This window comes from Pelodiscus sinensis, chromosome 13, assembly GCF_052426305.1.
Source record: "Pelodiscus sinensis isolate ZL-2025 chromosome 13, ASM5242630v1, whole genome shotgun sequence".
Lineage (NCBI taxonomy): Eukaryota > Metazoa > Chordata > Testudines > Trionychidae > Pelodiscus > Pelodiscus sinensis.
Genome location: NC_143064.1, coordinates 44,789,958 through 44,803,847, shown reverse-complemented (window position 1 = coordinate 44,803,847; position 13,890 = coordinate 44,789,958). Strand labels below are relative to the sequence as shown.

Here is a 13,890-nt window from a genome sequence, read left to right as displayed (position 1 = left end):
CTGTCTCCTTCATGCCGCATTCAGCTAAATCTAATCTGGATTTAAATTAATCACTCCCTGTAGCCTCCTTAATCCCAGGATGGGTTCAGACCAGGAGATTAGTGCATTATGGGAAATGTAGTTCAGAAGGTTCAGCTTCTCTCACTGTGACTCACAGGTGGGAGGGAGAGGAGCTACTACAGTTCCTGCAAGGCCACTGAGTAACGTAGCAATCAGGTCCCTCTGTTTTTAAATGGCTTGGAGAAATGAAGCACTGATTGGCCACCACGGTTTTCCAGTTAAGAGAGTATCTGTTGTAACCGATCACCACACTGGTGATCTGCTATCACTATTCATACCCTGTAATGACTGCAAAGAGCAACAGCCATTCACCCCACATATGGAATCCTTTCTTGGGGAGAGGTGCTTTTGCCGCCCCCCACTTATTACACACAAGGTATAACAGGTTCTCGTGAATTCACTATTCATTGTTCCTATCGAATACAGTATAAGGCTGAACAGTCTGCGATGAAGTGAGACATGGTATCCAAATCAGATCTAGCAGCTCAGACAGACCACCAGCCAGAAGCAAAGGATCCAGGACAGGAGGAAACCTTGGAGCCTACAGGCAAATGCAAGGAGACAGCTCCCAATGCAGGAAGATGGATGATACTCTAATCAGTGAAGGGAGCCCAAAGTACAGCCAAGTATACAGGGCCCTGCTGCGTGTCCCAGAGCAGAGGCAGAGCCTGGCCATGACTGGAACGCACAAATAACAAGGGATGCTCAGGGAGAGCCACTGGTCAAATTCACCGTGGCAAAGACAAGGTGGCCACTTGGGTGGAATTAGACTGGAAGGCTGGCTGGTGCAGGTGAGCGCTCACTAGATCACATGCACCCCAAGCTGTCACCATCCAGCTGCTGCTGTTCCGTGGCCTGTCTACACTGGACCTGCAGGAAGCAGTGCACTTCTTACTGGGTGGGTGTAGAGACAGGGCTGCAAACTTCCTCATCACACAGAACTTCCCTCCCTCCATCTGCCCTCCCCTCCTGGCTTGCTCTCTCTCCTCCTCACTCATTTTCACCAAGCTAGGCCGGAGCGGGGGAAGAGGGGGGTAAGGTTTCTGGCTGTGGGGTGGAACCAGAGATAAGCGGTTTGGAGTGTCAGCAGGGCTCCGGGCTGGGATAGGGAATTGGGTGTGAGGGAGGACTTTGGTTGGGGGTGCGGGTTCTGGGGTAGAACGGGGGGCGAGGGGGCGCCGGACTGGGGGGTGTGAGGGAGGGCTTTGGCTGGGGGTGTGGGCTCTGGGGTGGAGCCAGGTATGAGGGGCTTGGGGTGCAGAAGGGGGCTCAGAGCTGGAGCAGGCGGTCGGTGTGCTGGCTCTGGGAAGGAGTTCATGTGTGCGAGGTGACTCCAGGCTGGGGCAGGGGTTGAGCTGCAAGGTCCGGGCAGCACTTGCTCTCTCTCCCAGAAAGCAGCCGCCAGGTCCCTGCGGCCCCTTGGTGCAGGGAGGCTCCGTGTGCTTCACGTGTCCTGCAGGAGCTGCCCCCACAGCTCCTCTTGCTCATGGTTCCAGGCCAGTGGAGCTGTGCGGCTGGCACTCAGGATGAAGGCAGCGCACGGTGCTTCCCCGAGCCCAGGAGCTGCAGGGACCTGGCAGGTGCTTCGAGGAGCTGCATGGAGCCAGGCCAGGGAAGGAGCCAGCCTTAGCCCTGGGCCCTCACTGCCCCACTAGCCAGACTTTTAATGGCCCAGTCAGCGGTGCCGACCAGGCCCGCTAGGGTCCCTTTCCAGCCAGGCATTCTGGCTGAAAACCAGTCGCCTGGCCAGGGCCCAGGCATAATTTTTTTCAGGCCTTGTACAAGCTTGTAATCCGGCCACTTCTCACACACATGCCTCAGTTCGTATCATGGGCCGGGCTCCAGAACCTCCGGGTCCCAGTAGCGTAGGGATGGGGAACCTAAGGCCTGGGGGCCGGATGCAGTCCCCGACTTGCCTGGATCTGGCCCTTGAGGCTCAGGGCTCCTCCTCAGCATTGGGGAGCCCGCGCTGGCACTACAGCCCCCTGCCATCCTCCCGCAAGGTGGGAGCAAGCAAACTCAACTACCCAGGACCCCCTAGGGCCTGGTGTGTGAGGGGAATGGGGGAGAGTCTTTCTCCTCAGTTGGGGGCCACCTCAGTGAGGGTGAGGTTGTGTTTTTTCTTGCTTCTCACTTGCGTGTGGCCCCCGACTGATTTTTCTGTGGATCAGCGGCCCCAAACCCAAAAAAGGTTCCCCTCCCCCCATGTGGGGGCTCTGCACCTGGCAACCTATGGAGAGATCGTAAAACCACCATCATAGCTGGCAAAGCTTCTGGTGATGTACCGGGGGCAGCTAGTGGAGGGACACGCCGCCCCCAGAACTGTGGCTGAGCCCCTTTGGCTGAGCAGTGAGGGAGGCTTATGCTGCCATTGCTCTTGCTGCATGTGTTCTGTGGACAAATGGACTTTTTCGGGCTGGCTTGCCCCCGATCTGGCCCTTTCCACCGGATGCTTGGTGAAAGGATGAAAGCAAACGACCACCCAGCGTGGTACAGCAGGGTCAGCAAGAGAATCTGATGTTCCCTCATTTGAGAGAGCACCCAAGAGGATCCAGAGCAGACCTATGAGGGATGAGTGGAAGAACTGGGCTTGTTTAGTTTGGAAAAGAGAAGACCGAGAGGGGACATGATGGCAGCTTTCAGGCATCGGCAAGGGTGTAACCTACCACTGCTAGGGAAATCCAGCCTGTTGAACTGGCTGCAAGCCTTAGACTACAGTTACCAACTGCCTAGATCAGCCGTTCCCGACCTTTTCCAGATGGGGACCCATCTGACAATTCAGGAAGACTTGGTGACCCAGGGCAATTCAAAAACGGGGGGAGGAGAGGAGGCAGAGCCACCTGGGGAGACACTTGGCAACCCTTTTTGAAATGTAATGGCGACCCATATTTGGGTCCTGACCCATAGGTTGGGAAACCCTGGCCTAGATGGAGCGGGACTGGATCCCTGGGCTCCATGGGATACTGCACACCTCGACACCAGACTGATTGACAATGCATTGAAAGCACAGGAGGATGTGGGCTGAGGAGGAAGTACAGTGTGAGGGGCAGACGGGTGATGATAAACAGGCTCCTGGTTCTGCAACCCTCAGCCTCTTATCTCTCCCCACCTGGTTTCCTTGCCACACGCCCCTGCTTCCTGCCCCGAAAACTATTAGTCCCTCTACAGACAAAGGACTTAAGAAAGCTCCATGGAGTGCTATTAGCCAGGGGGTAGAAATGGTGTCCCTGGCCTCTGTTTGTGGAAGGCTGGAGATGGATGGCACGAGACAAATGGCTTGGTCATTGTCTTCGGTCCATCCCCTCCAGGGTACCTAGTGTTGGCCGCTGTCGGCAGACAGGCTACTGGGCTAAATGGACCTTTGGTCTGACCCAGTACGGCCATTCTTATGTTCTTATGTTCTAAGCTCAGGGCTCAGGGTTGGCGGTCTCACTGGACCACCCTGATTTTCATGCCAACCTGCTCCTGGGTGGCCAGGCTGGCAGCTATCCTGCCCTAGACGGCCACTTTCCTGTGCCTAGTGCGGAGGTTGTGGATGAGGTCCACAATGTCCGCACTAGACCAGGCGGGCGCCTGCCTCTTGCGTACCTGGGCAGGCTCCCGGGAGCCGCCAGCCTGGTCCCGGGAAGAGGCGGAGGGCTGGGTGGCAGCGGGTGGCTGGCTCGAGCCGTGCCAGGTGCAGGGTCTGCTGGCTGGGTGCTGGCAGGCTTGCACCTGGCACGGGCACTGTAGCCAGCCCGTGCCCGTTTAAGGGCTCCGGGGCCGGGAGGGGGGCAGAAGAGTTTCCCTGGTGGTGCCCAGAGTGGCCACCAGGGAAAGCTGGGAAGGGCTAGCCTCCCACTAGTTCGAATTAAGGGCTACACAGCCCTTAATTCGAACTAGTTAATTCGAACTAGGCGTTAGTCCTCGTGGAATGAGGTTTACCTAGTTCGAATTAAGCGCACCGCTAGTTCGAATTAAGCGCACCGCTAGTTCGAATTAAGTTCGAACTAGCGGTTTGCATGTGTAGCGCCTATTAAAGTTAATTCGAACTAACGTCTGTTCGTTCGAATTAACTTTGTAGTGTAGACATACCCGGGCAGAGCCAAAGGCCCTGCTGTCATGTGGAATGCTGTGGGTTTTCCCGATGCCCGTCTTGTGTTAGGACGGGTATGGCTGGGACTGAAGAGGAGCCCCTGAAACTGTCGGGTGAGGGGGATGTAGAGGACAGAGATCTGCCCCAAAGCAGATGGACAGAAGGATCGTTTTGCAGAGAGACAGGAAGGAAGGGATCCGAATGATTCACATAAGTGGTTTCAAGCCAGCAATGCTATTTTAAACGGCTGAGGCCAGCAGAGGAAGAGGGCAGGGATGGTGGGGAGCGTATAACGGAAATTCATGCTGTATAGCTCATGAGGTACCTGGAATATAACTGTCCGTTAATGACGTCGGAGCTGATCTTTGATTTCCGTGTGCTAGAGGGGTCATTGGAATCATCTGAAATGCAGCCTTCTATGAGAACCTTGACAGCTTTCTCTCTGCTCTGATGTTGGTAACTGAATAGCAATAGGCAGGTCCGTAACCAGCATTGTCCAGTGAAACCCATGGAGCAGCGCTGATTTACTACGGCAGTAACTCTTAGCACTTCAGGTTTTTGCTTTTGATCCAAAGATCTCATCTCAGGGAATGAAATTAACCAAGCCAGGTCTCTGTCCTGAGGGGGTTACATACCTGGCCAGATGGGTAAAAGGAGAAACAGACCAGCAGATCCAAGGGAAAGGGGAAATATGCCACAGTTTCCCCTCACTGCACCTGCGTTTCCCCTCACTGCTCTAGCAATGGGACGCTCCGCCAGGCTTCCGCTCTCCTGGGTGGAGACCTGCATCTTTCTGCTTTCTGGCTTTCTTATCTCGAGCCTTCCCAGCGTTGTCCCTGCCTTCACCGTGTTAGCCCAGCAACAGACAGTCTGAGCAGAGGTACTGGCTTTCTCTTCCAGGACCATTACCAGTTCAGCTGCCCGTCGGTATATTATAGCGGCCTACCACACAGCACTTCCTGGGCAAGCCTCTTTGATTCTGAAAGTAAACAGCACGACCGAGAAAATGTGCCCCAAACAGGAAAAAAACTGCGCAGCTACTAATAAGCTTACTAGAGATCACCCTGCAGCATCCACCCAAGGAGTAGCCTTGTGGTTTCAAGTTTGCTTCAGCGCACAGTGTTATGGGGCATCTTTAGACCCTGTCCCTCCATCACCTCCCCAAATATTGAGGCCCTCTGTAGAACGGGGGCCTGGCCATTTACTGGATCAGGAAGAAGGCCCAGAGCTAGTTTAAAACCAGGCTATTTATCCAAAAATATATTGTCTGCTGGTGCCTGGACTCCCTCCACCTTTGAACCAGTGTACAAGCACCTCTCTAGGCCTGGCTTCAAAGGGCTGCTAAATGGAGGAGTTACGTTAGTCTCTCCCTTCGCCTAGAGACATTACATACAATTCTACAGCACTGCCTACACTTCCTGCACTTCTGATACAACGGCCCCTAGTGATATTTACCTTATTCAATAAGGTTTAAGCTAATTTGGTCAAAATCATTCAGGACAGGGCAGGAAATTACCAGTCTGGCACCGCTGCCCTGGGAGATTATCAGTGTTTGTGGTTATGTGGGCTGATCCATTGGAGACGTCACTCCATTGACTCTTTAGGGCTGAGCCTGGGGGAGGATTTTGCATAATGGCTTTGGCGCTAATGAGCAGACTGCAGGCAAGGAGCAGGGAACGGACTCCCGAGAGAACAGTTTTCGGACGAGTCGTGATGACAGAGAGGCAAGCAGAGCAGGCACAGAAGACGTTATTGTTCATTAATGGTTAATGCCAGCATTGTATTCAGCAGAGAAAACATGGACCCACAGAACTGCAGACACAGTTCACGGAGCATAGTGGAAATCCAGAGCTGAAGAGAGTTTAAAGAGGTGGTGTTTCCGTCTTTCTAAGCACTGCAGGAATTGGGGCAACCTTCCAAAAATCTGAGGCGCACACTCACCAGCTCAAGAGCAATTAGGGCAGATTTGAGGGGGGAAAGACAATACTTGGGGCTCAGAACAGGGACTCTAGGGGCATCAGGGCATGCAGGTGACAATGGGACTACAATGTAGGGACTAGCTGGGGAGGGCTGGGACTATCTTCATTCTCTTTTCAGCAAGCCGGCGTCCGGCTGCAGCACAAACAAATGCTTCCGCTTGTCCGGGATTAATCAAAGCTCAGAACAGGCATAAACAGCCCCCCTGCCCAACACTTACATATTTCTTGTTACTACATATGGTCAGCCCCTGCCGTCGTTTGTCCCCTGACCACTAATCTGCGAATTGTAGGGAACTCATTCTACATTGGGGGTGTTGCAGCGTCCCCAGCGTCCTTTCTCTGGCACACCTTGCTGTGTGCCTGTGTGGAATGGATCGGGAGTCTAGGTCACATCCATGTCCAGGGAGGGGGCAGTTGGTTAATGAGTAACACAGGAAGTTTCCACAAGGATGTTGTTGCTGAATAGAGCACATACACCCGCCCCTTGCTTAGGTAAACATCCACCAGCAACTCCAGCTGCTTCTTTCATGTGCCTCCCGAAGAAGGGACAGTGCACTCACCAAGCCGCTTCTGAGGCGGTGATCACACATCACTTATTTCAGAAACAAAAGACAGGACGATGCAGCACTTCAAAGACTAACAAGATGGTTTATTAGTTGATGAGATTTCGTGGGCCAGACCCACTTCCTCAGATCAAATTGTGGAAGAAAATTGGCATGACCGTATATACCAAAGGGATACAATAAAAAAAAAGCGGTGAGGAGTCCTGTGGCACCTTATAGACTAACTGAAGTGTAGGCGCATAAGCTTTCGTGGGCAAAGACCCACTTCGTCAGATGCATGTAGTGGAAATTTCCATATATAAAGATGCAGGCCAGGATCAGGCTGGAGATGACGAGGCGGATCCAATCAAGGAGGATGAGGCCTGCTTCTAGTAGCTGATCTGGAGGTGTGAATTCCAAGAGAGGAGAAGCTGCTTTTGTAGTTAGCGAGCCATTCACAGTCTTTGTTTAATCCAGAGTTGATTGTGTCAAACTTGAAGATGAACTGTAGCTCAGCAGTTTCTCTTTGAAGTGTGGTCCTGAAGTTTTTTTGCTGCAGGCAGGCTACCTTGAGATCTGCAATTGTGTGTCCAGGAAGATTGAAGTGTTCCCCTATAGGTTTTTGTATGTTGCCATTCCTAATATCAGATTTGTGTCCATTGATTCTTTTACGTAGGGACTGTCCAGTGTGGCCGATATATGCAGCAGTGGGGCATTGTTGGCACATGATGGCATATATTACGTTGGTAGATGTGCAGGAGAATGAACCAGTGACAGTATGGCTGATCTGTTACTAATCGTGCTGGTGTAGCCATGCCGGCACTCCTTCACCACACTGCCCCAGCACCTGGAGCAGGGCACAGAGACACTGCTCCGCTTCCCCTGGGCCACAGAGACGTACGTGCTGGCGGCTGCAGAACCAAGCATCAGGAAGCTGTTCTAGCCCCATTGCACCACCAATGATGGTGGCAACAGAAGCCCCCACAGCATTTTAAGTTGCCAGGGTGGCAGGTGGGACTGGGGCCTGCACCAAGGGAGAGTGTGGAGGCAGCGGGTGGGGTTCATGGGGGCAGTAGTGCCTAGAGACCTCTGCCCCCCCAGGAGCCACTGCAGAGAGGGCTCTAGGTAAGTGTGGTATCCCACGCCCTCTTGTGCACCCCACTTCCTCCAGAGCCTGTACCCTCTGCCCCCACCCCACCAGCCCCCAAACTCCCTCCCAGAGCCTGCACCCAGGATGCCCCCCGACTGCCCCAGGCCTCAGCCAGCACCCAGACTCCATCCCAGAGTCTGCACCCTGCACCCTAATCCCCTGACTCCATTCCAGGGCCTGCAGCCCAGATCACCAACTGCACCCAATCCCCAGAACTCCACTCTTCACGCCCTCCTGCACCCACACTCCCTCTTCACACCCTTCCCTGCCCTCCCAATACCCTGCTCTAGTCCAGAGCCTGCACCTAGCACCCAAACTCCCACCTGGAGCGCCCCTCCTCCACCCCAATTCCCTCAGAGCCTTAAGCAGGTGAGGGGGGAGAGAACTTGAGTGGAGGAGGGGTGTGGGCTCTGGGCATTCTAGACACCACCAAAATTTCTGCAATCTTGCCACCCCGATCCTGGATTACCTACTGTCCCTCAAGCAACAGGGCCTCACAACGTCACCTGCACAAGTACACCTGGCAGGCCGGTGGCCATCTTCACCTGTCACCCAGGCACAGAGAGCAGGGAGGTGTTTGCTAACCCAGTGCTCAGCTGCTTCCTGAAGGGATTAGACTGGCTTTACTCACAGGTACGACAAGCCGGATCTTAACTTCGTCTTCACCAAGCTCCTCGGCCCTCCACTTGAATTTCTAGCCACCTGCCCTCTCTCCTAGCTCTCCTGGAAGACAGATTTCCACTAGGAGGGCCTCCGAGCTAAGGCTGCTTATGTCCGAGCCCCCGTCCATTCTGCTCACAGCCTGCCTTCCTCCCCAAAGTAGTTTCACAATTTCACGTTAATCAGGACATGTCCCTGCCCGTGTTCTTCCTGACACCCCATGCAAACAACAAGAAGCGGGTGCTTCATTCCCTGGATGGCAGGCGTGATATTGAACACACAAAGCCATTCCACAAACCGCCCCAACTCTTTCTTACCATCGCCAAGAGAATGAGGAGCGTCCCCACAGCCATGCAGCACAATTCAGCCTGGATCACGTCCTGTAAACGGACATGCTATGACCTGGCAAGGTGCCACCTCAACCACTGCTAGCACATTCCACGATGGCGCTAGCATCTTCTGTGGCGTTCCTAGTGCACGTCCCTGTCCAGGCGGGGCAGCTACATGGTCCTCTGTTCACACCTTCGCTGCCCACTAGGCTCCCACCCAACACGCCAGGGATGCGGCTGCCTTTGGTAGAGTGGTCTTACAATCTGCAAAGAAGTGAACTCTGAGCCGTGCCCCCAAGGAACTGCCTGGGAGTCAGCTCTCAGAATAGACGTGAGCAAACACTTGAAGGGAAAAAAATGGCGACCTACCTCTCGTCATTGTTCCCCGAGTTGTGTTACTCGTGCTCTGTCGGAGTCATCTGGCAAGAAGGGTGCTGCTAGCGGAAGCTTTTTGATGGTTGTGCATGTGGCGTGCCCACGCCTATTGGAAAGGACAGGAGCAACACGTCCTGAAGAACACCGGTTACGAGAGGTAAGTAACTGCTCTTTTCAAAGGGAATTCAAAGTCCAACTGCCATGACTTCACTTGTCCCAGAAAGCAAGACATCCGGCTGCCCTACCCGTCCTCCCTGCAAGCGCCCACTATGGGTCCCCACGTTATGTTTCCTCACCAGTCTCCTGCCCATCACCGTCTCCTCCTGCTCCCCTCTGTCTGCTGCCTACATTCCCCCCACCCACTTGTCCCCCCTCATTTACTGCCCTGGTTCTCAGCACTCCCCACCTGCTGTGCTCACAGCCCCAATCCCAGCACCTCCGTATTCTCCTGTTCCCTGTCTGTGACCATTTTCCCTGAGAGTGGGGCGTCAGTCGATGGTGGCCATTTTTGATGAGGTCAAACCTTCCCCAAGAGTGAAGGCAGACACCAGCAATTCATGGGAACTGTCCCTCCTGCCCTCCTCAATCCTCCGAGACTCACAATAAAATCACCAGAGTTGGCAAAACTGCATCAGTGACCCTAAAATTCCAGGGCCAAAGCGAGGTCCCCAAAGTCAATGGGCCCTTTGCTTCCTGCCTGAATTTGGCCCTTTGCTTCGGTCTGTGGCAGGTTACACTGTCAAACAGCCTCGCCTTGAGCCTCTACCCAGCTTTGGTTTCAACCAAGCGTAGCAATCGTCGGTCGGATTCTGCTCTCGGCTCCGCCAGCATATGCCACATGGAGCTGGAGGGAAGCCGGTGGAGTTGTTCCTGATTTACTCTGGAGTGGGCGAGAGCAGAATCCCTGTCAGCCTCCAGGAAGAGGCCTCTGGGCTTCATCTCTCTTCTATTGTAGGAGCAGTTCCAGGTTTCCCTGGTAACCGTTGCCAGGTGAGACTGGGAGGTAGAATTTAGTCCCCAGGGTTGATAACCGAAGACGTTCCCCATTAGGGCTGCTAACAAGCTACATCCTGACCAAGCATCTAGTTTGGCTGCCAGGGGGCATCTCCCCCTTGTCACCGCCTGCTATGTGAAAGTCTAAGAGGCATGCGAAGGAGCCCTGGAAACTTCAGGGGCTGTTTAGCTCTCAGCCTATCAGTGCCTGAAAAGTCAGCGCATATTTTAAAAACCTCGGTGTATGTGTGTGCACAGCTGCGTTCCCAGAGGTCCAGTGAACCAGCTCAACCTTGACAGCCCAAGGACGGGTGAGGATGGCCAGGCACGGCTGATTCGCCCTGAGGGAGATTGCGTAGGAACCGTGAGTATGAGCTAGGAGGGGCCGGATTTGCTGTTATCTGGGGAAAATGGCTAGCAATGGCCCGATTTGGTGAGGATTAGCTAGAACAAGATAGGATTGGCTAAGGTGGGGAAGACTGGTTAGGGTTAATGAGGATTAGTAGTTAAAATCAGGGATTACCTGGCACCAATTAGTGATGATTACAGTTCACACTGGGAAAGGATTTCTTCATGTTCAGGGAGGTCAGTGAAGAACAAAAAGGAGAGGGAACTGTGTCCTGATTTGCTTAGTGGAAGAGGGAGATCTCTTCTCGAGGGATCCACCTGATGCTTTTATCAGATCTACAGAGAGTAGCAGGATGTATTCACTCTGAGCTCTGCTTGCTCTTTGGTGGGCATCATGTCCTCCTTTGGTTCCAATGCTGGTAGACAGTAGCTTGCTAAAACCCAGAGGGAAAGTGTTATTTTCCTGAAGTGCCTCTTCTAATAAATGCTAACCAGTCAAAGCAAAATTGCATGGCACATATAAATACCACTCTGTCCCTTTAAATTCCTGCACAGCTCTGGCTGCTCATGATAAATCGGATAATGGGGGCTTTAGACTTTGCAGACTAATTACATATAAATACCACATGGCCTGACTGGAATCAGAAGGTAATGGCTGCCTTTCCTGAGGAAAATTATGCTGATGGATCAAGGAAGGGCCTTCAACATCCCCATGCTAACTGACAAGAAATAGCCTTCTCTAGGGCTGCTGTAATAGAAGGAAGGCTGTCACTAACTCCTGTTAGCCAGAAGTATATATACCTTGCATGTGGCACTAGCTTAAGATCAGCTCGCTGTTGGATACTGGCACTCTGATCGTGTATCCTCCCAGCTCGGCACTAAACTGTCACAGAGCTGAGTTCTCTTTTCCCATCAACAGCTTTTCTGAGGCATTTTGGGAAGAAGGAGTTAAATTTTCCTTTTAAGCTGTCCTCACACACTCCGTGGAATGAAAGAAATCAGGGACCTGAAATCAAGTGTCAAGAGAGGAGCCGCTTCCCACAGTGTATTCGTCTTCAGTATCTGACCCACACGGCACAAACACTAGTTCATTTGTTGTGAAACAAAGACACTGGTGAGATGGGTAAGAAAACAGGCAGGCCTGAAAGCGGTCAGGCAAACAGTCCCCACTATGTGGAAACAGACCATGAGAAGAATCGGATTGTTGTCCTTTGAATCCATTGGGCTTTCCTGAGGGGCAGACAGGTGAGGGAGATGCACCTGTCTGGAGTAGGGCTTCACAGTCTGAGCATTCGGGAATGATTGTTATGTGATCCACATCCACAGATATTTGTCTGGGCTCGATTCACTTGCAACAGGAGAATTCATTTCAACCCCTGCTCTGGAGAGGAGAGAATGTCCAAGATATCCATAAAGGGCCTACTTCAGCCCCACCGGCTGGACCAGGGAACTAGTTCCAGAGCAGATTGCTGCTAGGCAACAGGAGCTTTCAGTTCCCCATGCCATTGCAGAAGTTCGGTAGTGTATTTCACAGCAAAGCTAACTTCATATGCAGCACCTACTTTTCCGTGAGACATCTGCCTTTTTTGTGTGTGTGATGGGTTTCACCTAGGGCATTTGCCCGAAATTAAGACACCAAACCTGTAACAGAGTCAGGACTAGGTGCTTTTTTCTAATTCTGTAGTTCTCAACCAGGGGTCCAGGTCCCCTTGGGGGGCCACGAGCAAGTTTCAGGGGATCCAGATAAAGCAGAGAGCAGGGCCAGCGTTAGACTCACTGGGACCCAGGGCAGAAAGATGAAGCTGGAGTCCTCCTCCCCAGACTGAAGCTGAAACGCCAGCAACTTAGCTTGAAGGGACCCCTGTGGTGCGGGTCTTGGCAATGGCTCCTCTTACCACCCCCTAACGCTGGCCCTGGCTTTTAATTTACTGGAAAACCTGTCGTTGTGGCATGGCTGTGCTATGGAATTTTTATAGCATGTTCAGGGCACCCCAGAAGGAAAAAAGTTGAGAATCTCTGCTCTAGCTCACTCTCTTCATTTCAGCCAGTTGTCTCTTACCCTTTCCTTCCCGTTGTTGATACAGGGAGACATTAGCATCTAAACGCTCTGTGCTAGACCCAGTTCCTCTCCATTCAGGCCTAGGGCATACCCCTCTCCTAACCTTTGATCACAATACAGAACTATGTAGCACTTTAAAGACTAACGAGATGGTTTATTAGATGATGAGCTTTCGTGGGCCAGACCCACTTCTTGTTAGTCTTTAAAGTGCTACAGAGTCCTGTATTTTGTTTCAGCTGCACCAGACTAACACGGCTACATTTCTATCACTATTCCTTGATCACAGGGATTCTGAGTTGCAGTGCTGGACCTGAAAGGTTCCCGGGCAGGAAAGGGTTAACCGCCACTCTGGCCCGGGCTCCATTCATGGACACCTCCTCCTGCTGCTTGCAGCAATGACAATAATAGGCAGGATGGTGTGAAAACTCTGCCTGGTACAGCGAGGTTAGTCAGATGTCCCATTTTTAAAGGGACAAGCCCCTATTTCAGCCCTCATGAGGGCGGCTCAACTTTTTCTTAAAAACAGGCAAATTGTCCTGTGTTTTCTGTCTTCCCCTCACCCCCGCCCCATAAATACTGGTGGGTCCTGCTGCTGGCCGATCCCTGCTCACCAGCTGCCCGTCCACCAGCGGTGAATGGGAGGATCGAATGGCCAGGGATGGTGGTAGGAGTGCAAGGCTGGTGGCAGGGCAAAGATGCAGTGTGCAGGGCTCGCTGCTCCTGCTCCCTGTGCTGGTCCACCAGCGCAGCCCCTCCTGCATGCGGGCTCTCAGCCAGCAGGGCCCTGGCCTCCATTAAAGATGGGAAGTATCGTGTAATTCACTGATCAAATAGTCGATGCATTTTTTCATCTACTATTCAATTAGTCCATAGGGTGGTGCCCCCTAGACAGCTGCCCCAGGAATGGAGCAGCAGAGTCAAGGCAGGCTCACTCCTGCCCTGGCCCTGCACCACTCCCAAAAGCAGCTGGCATGTACAGCAGTGGCTCCATGTGCTGCCCCTCATCTACAAGCATCAACCCCACAGCCTCCACTGGCTACAGTTCTTCGTTATTGATCAATGGGAGATGCAAGAGCAGCATCTGCAGGCAAGGACAGCATGTGGAGACCCCCAGCTCTGACTTTCTCAGGGGCTGCAGGGACATGTAAAGGGGAAGCACTGCCCTTTGCACAGCTGATTCCGGGCTCCATGCAGTGCTGCCCCTTTGAAACACTGCTGCGGCATTTCAAAGTGGCAGCGCCACATGGAGTCCATGCAGTGCTGCTGCTTTGAAGTAGCCCCTTCTCCCCCCCCCCCTTACTGCCTTTGTCTGATAAAGGC

At 53.0% G+C, this 13,890-nt stretch overlaps 1 protein-coding gene and 1 long non-coding RNA gene across 2 annotated transcripts in view; one reads left to right on the top strand and one right to left on the bottom strand.

Annotated features, from left to right (window-relative positions):
* Window positions 1–5,988: 5,988 nt before the first annotated feature.
* LOC149523668 (uncharacterized) overlaps window positions 5,989–13,890 on the bottom strand; it is a 12,419-nt gene continuing 4,517 nt past the window's right edge. Inside the window, exons 2-4 of the long non-coding RNA XR_016350573.1 lie at window positions 10,687–10,945; window positions 9,165–9,304; window positions 5,989–9,059 (exon numbers count right to left, since the gene is read on the bottom strand). This is a non-coding gene — a long non-coding RNA (uncharacterized LOC149523668). The remainder of the gene's footprint in view (window positions 9,060–9,164; window positions 9,305–10,686; window positions 10,946–13,890) is intronic.
* XKRX (XK related X-linked) overlaps window positions 10,244–13,890 on the top strand; it is a 24,938-nt gene continuing 21,291 nt past the window's right edge. Inside the window, exon 1 of the mRNA XM_075896747.2 lies at window positions 10,244–10,527. The gene's annotated coding sequence lies outside the window, so the exon portion shown is untranslated. The remainder of the gene's footprint in view (window positions 10,528–13,890) is intronic.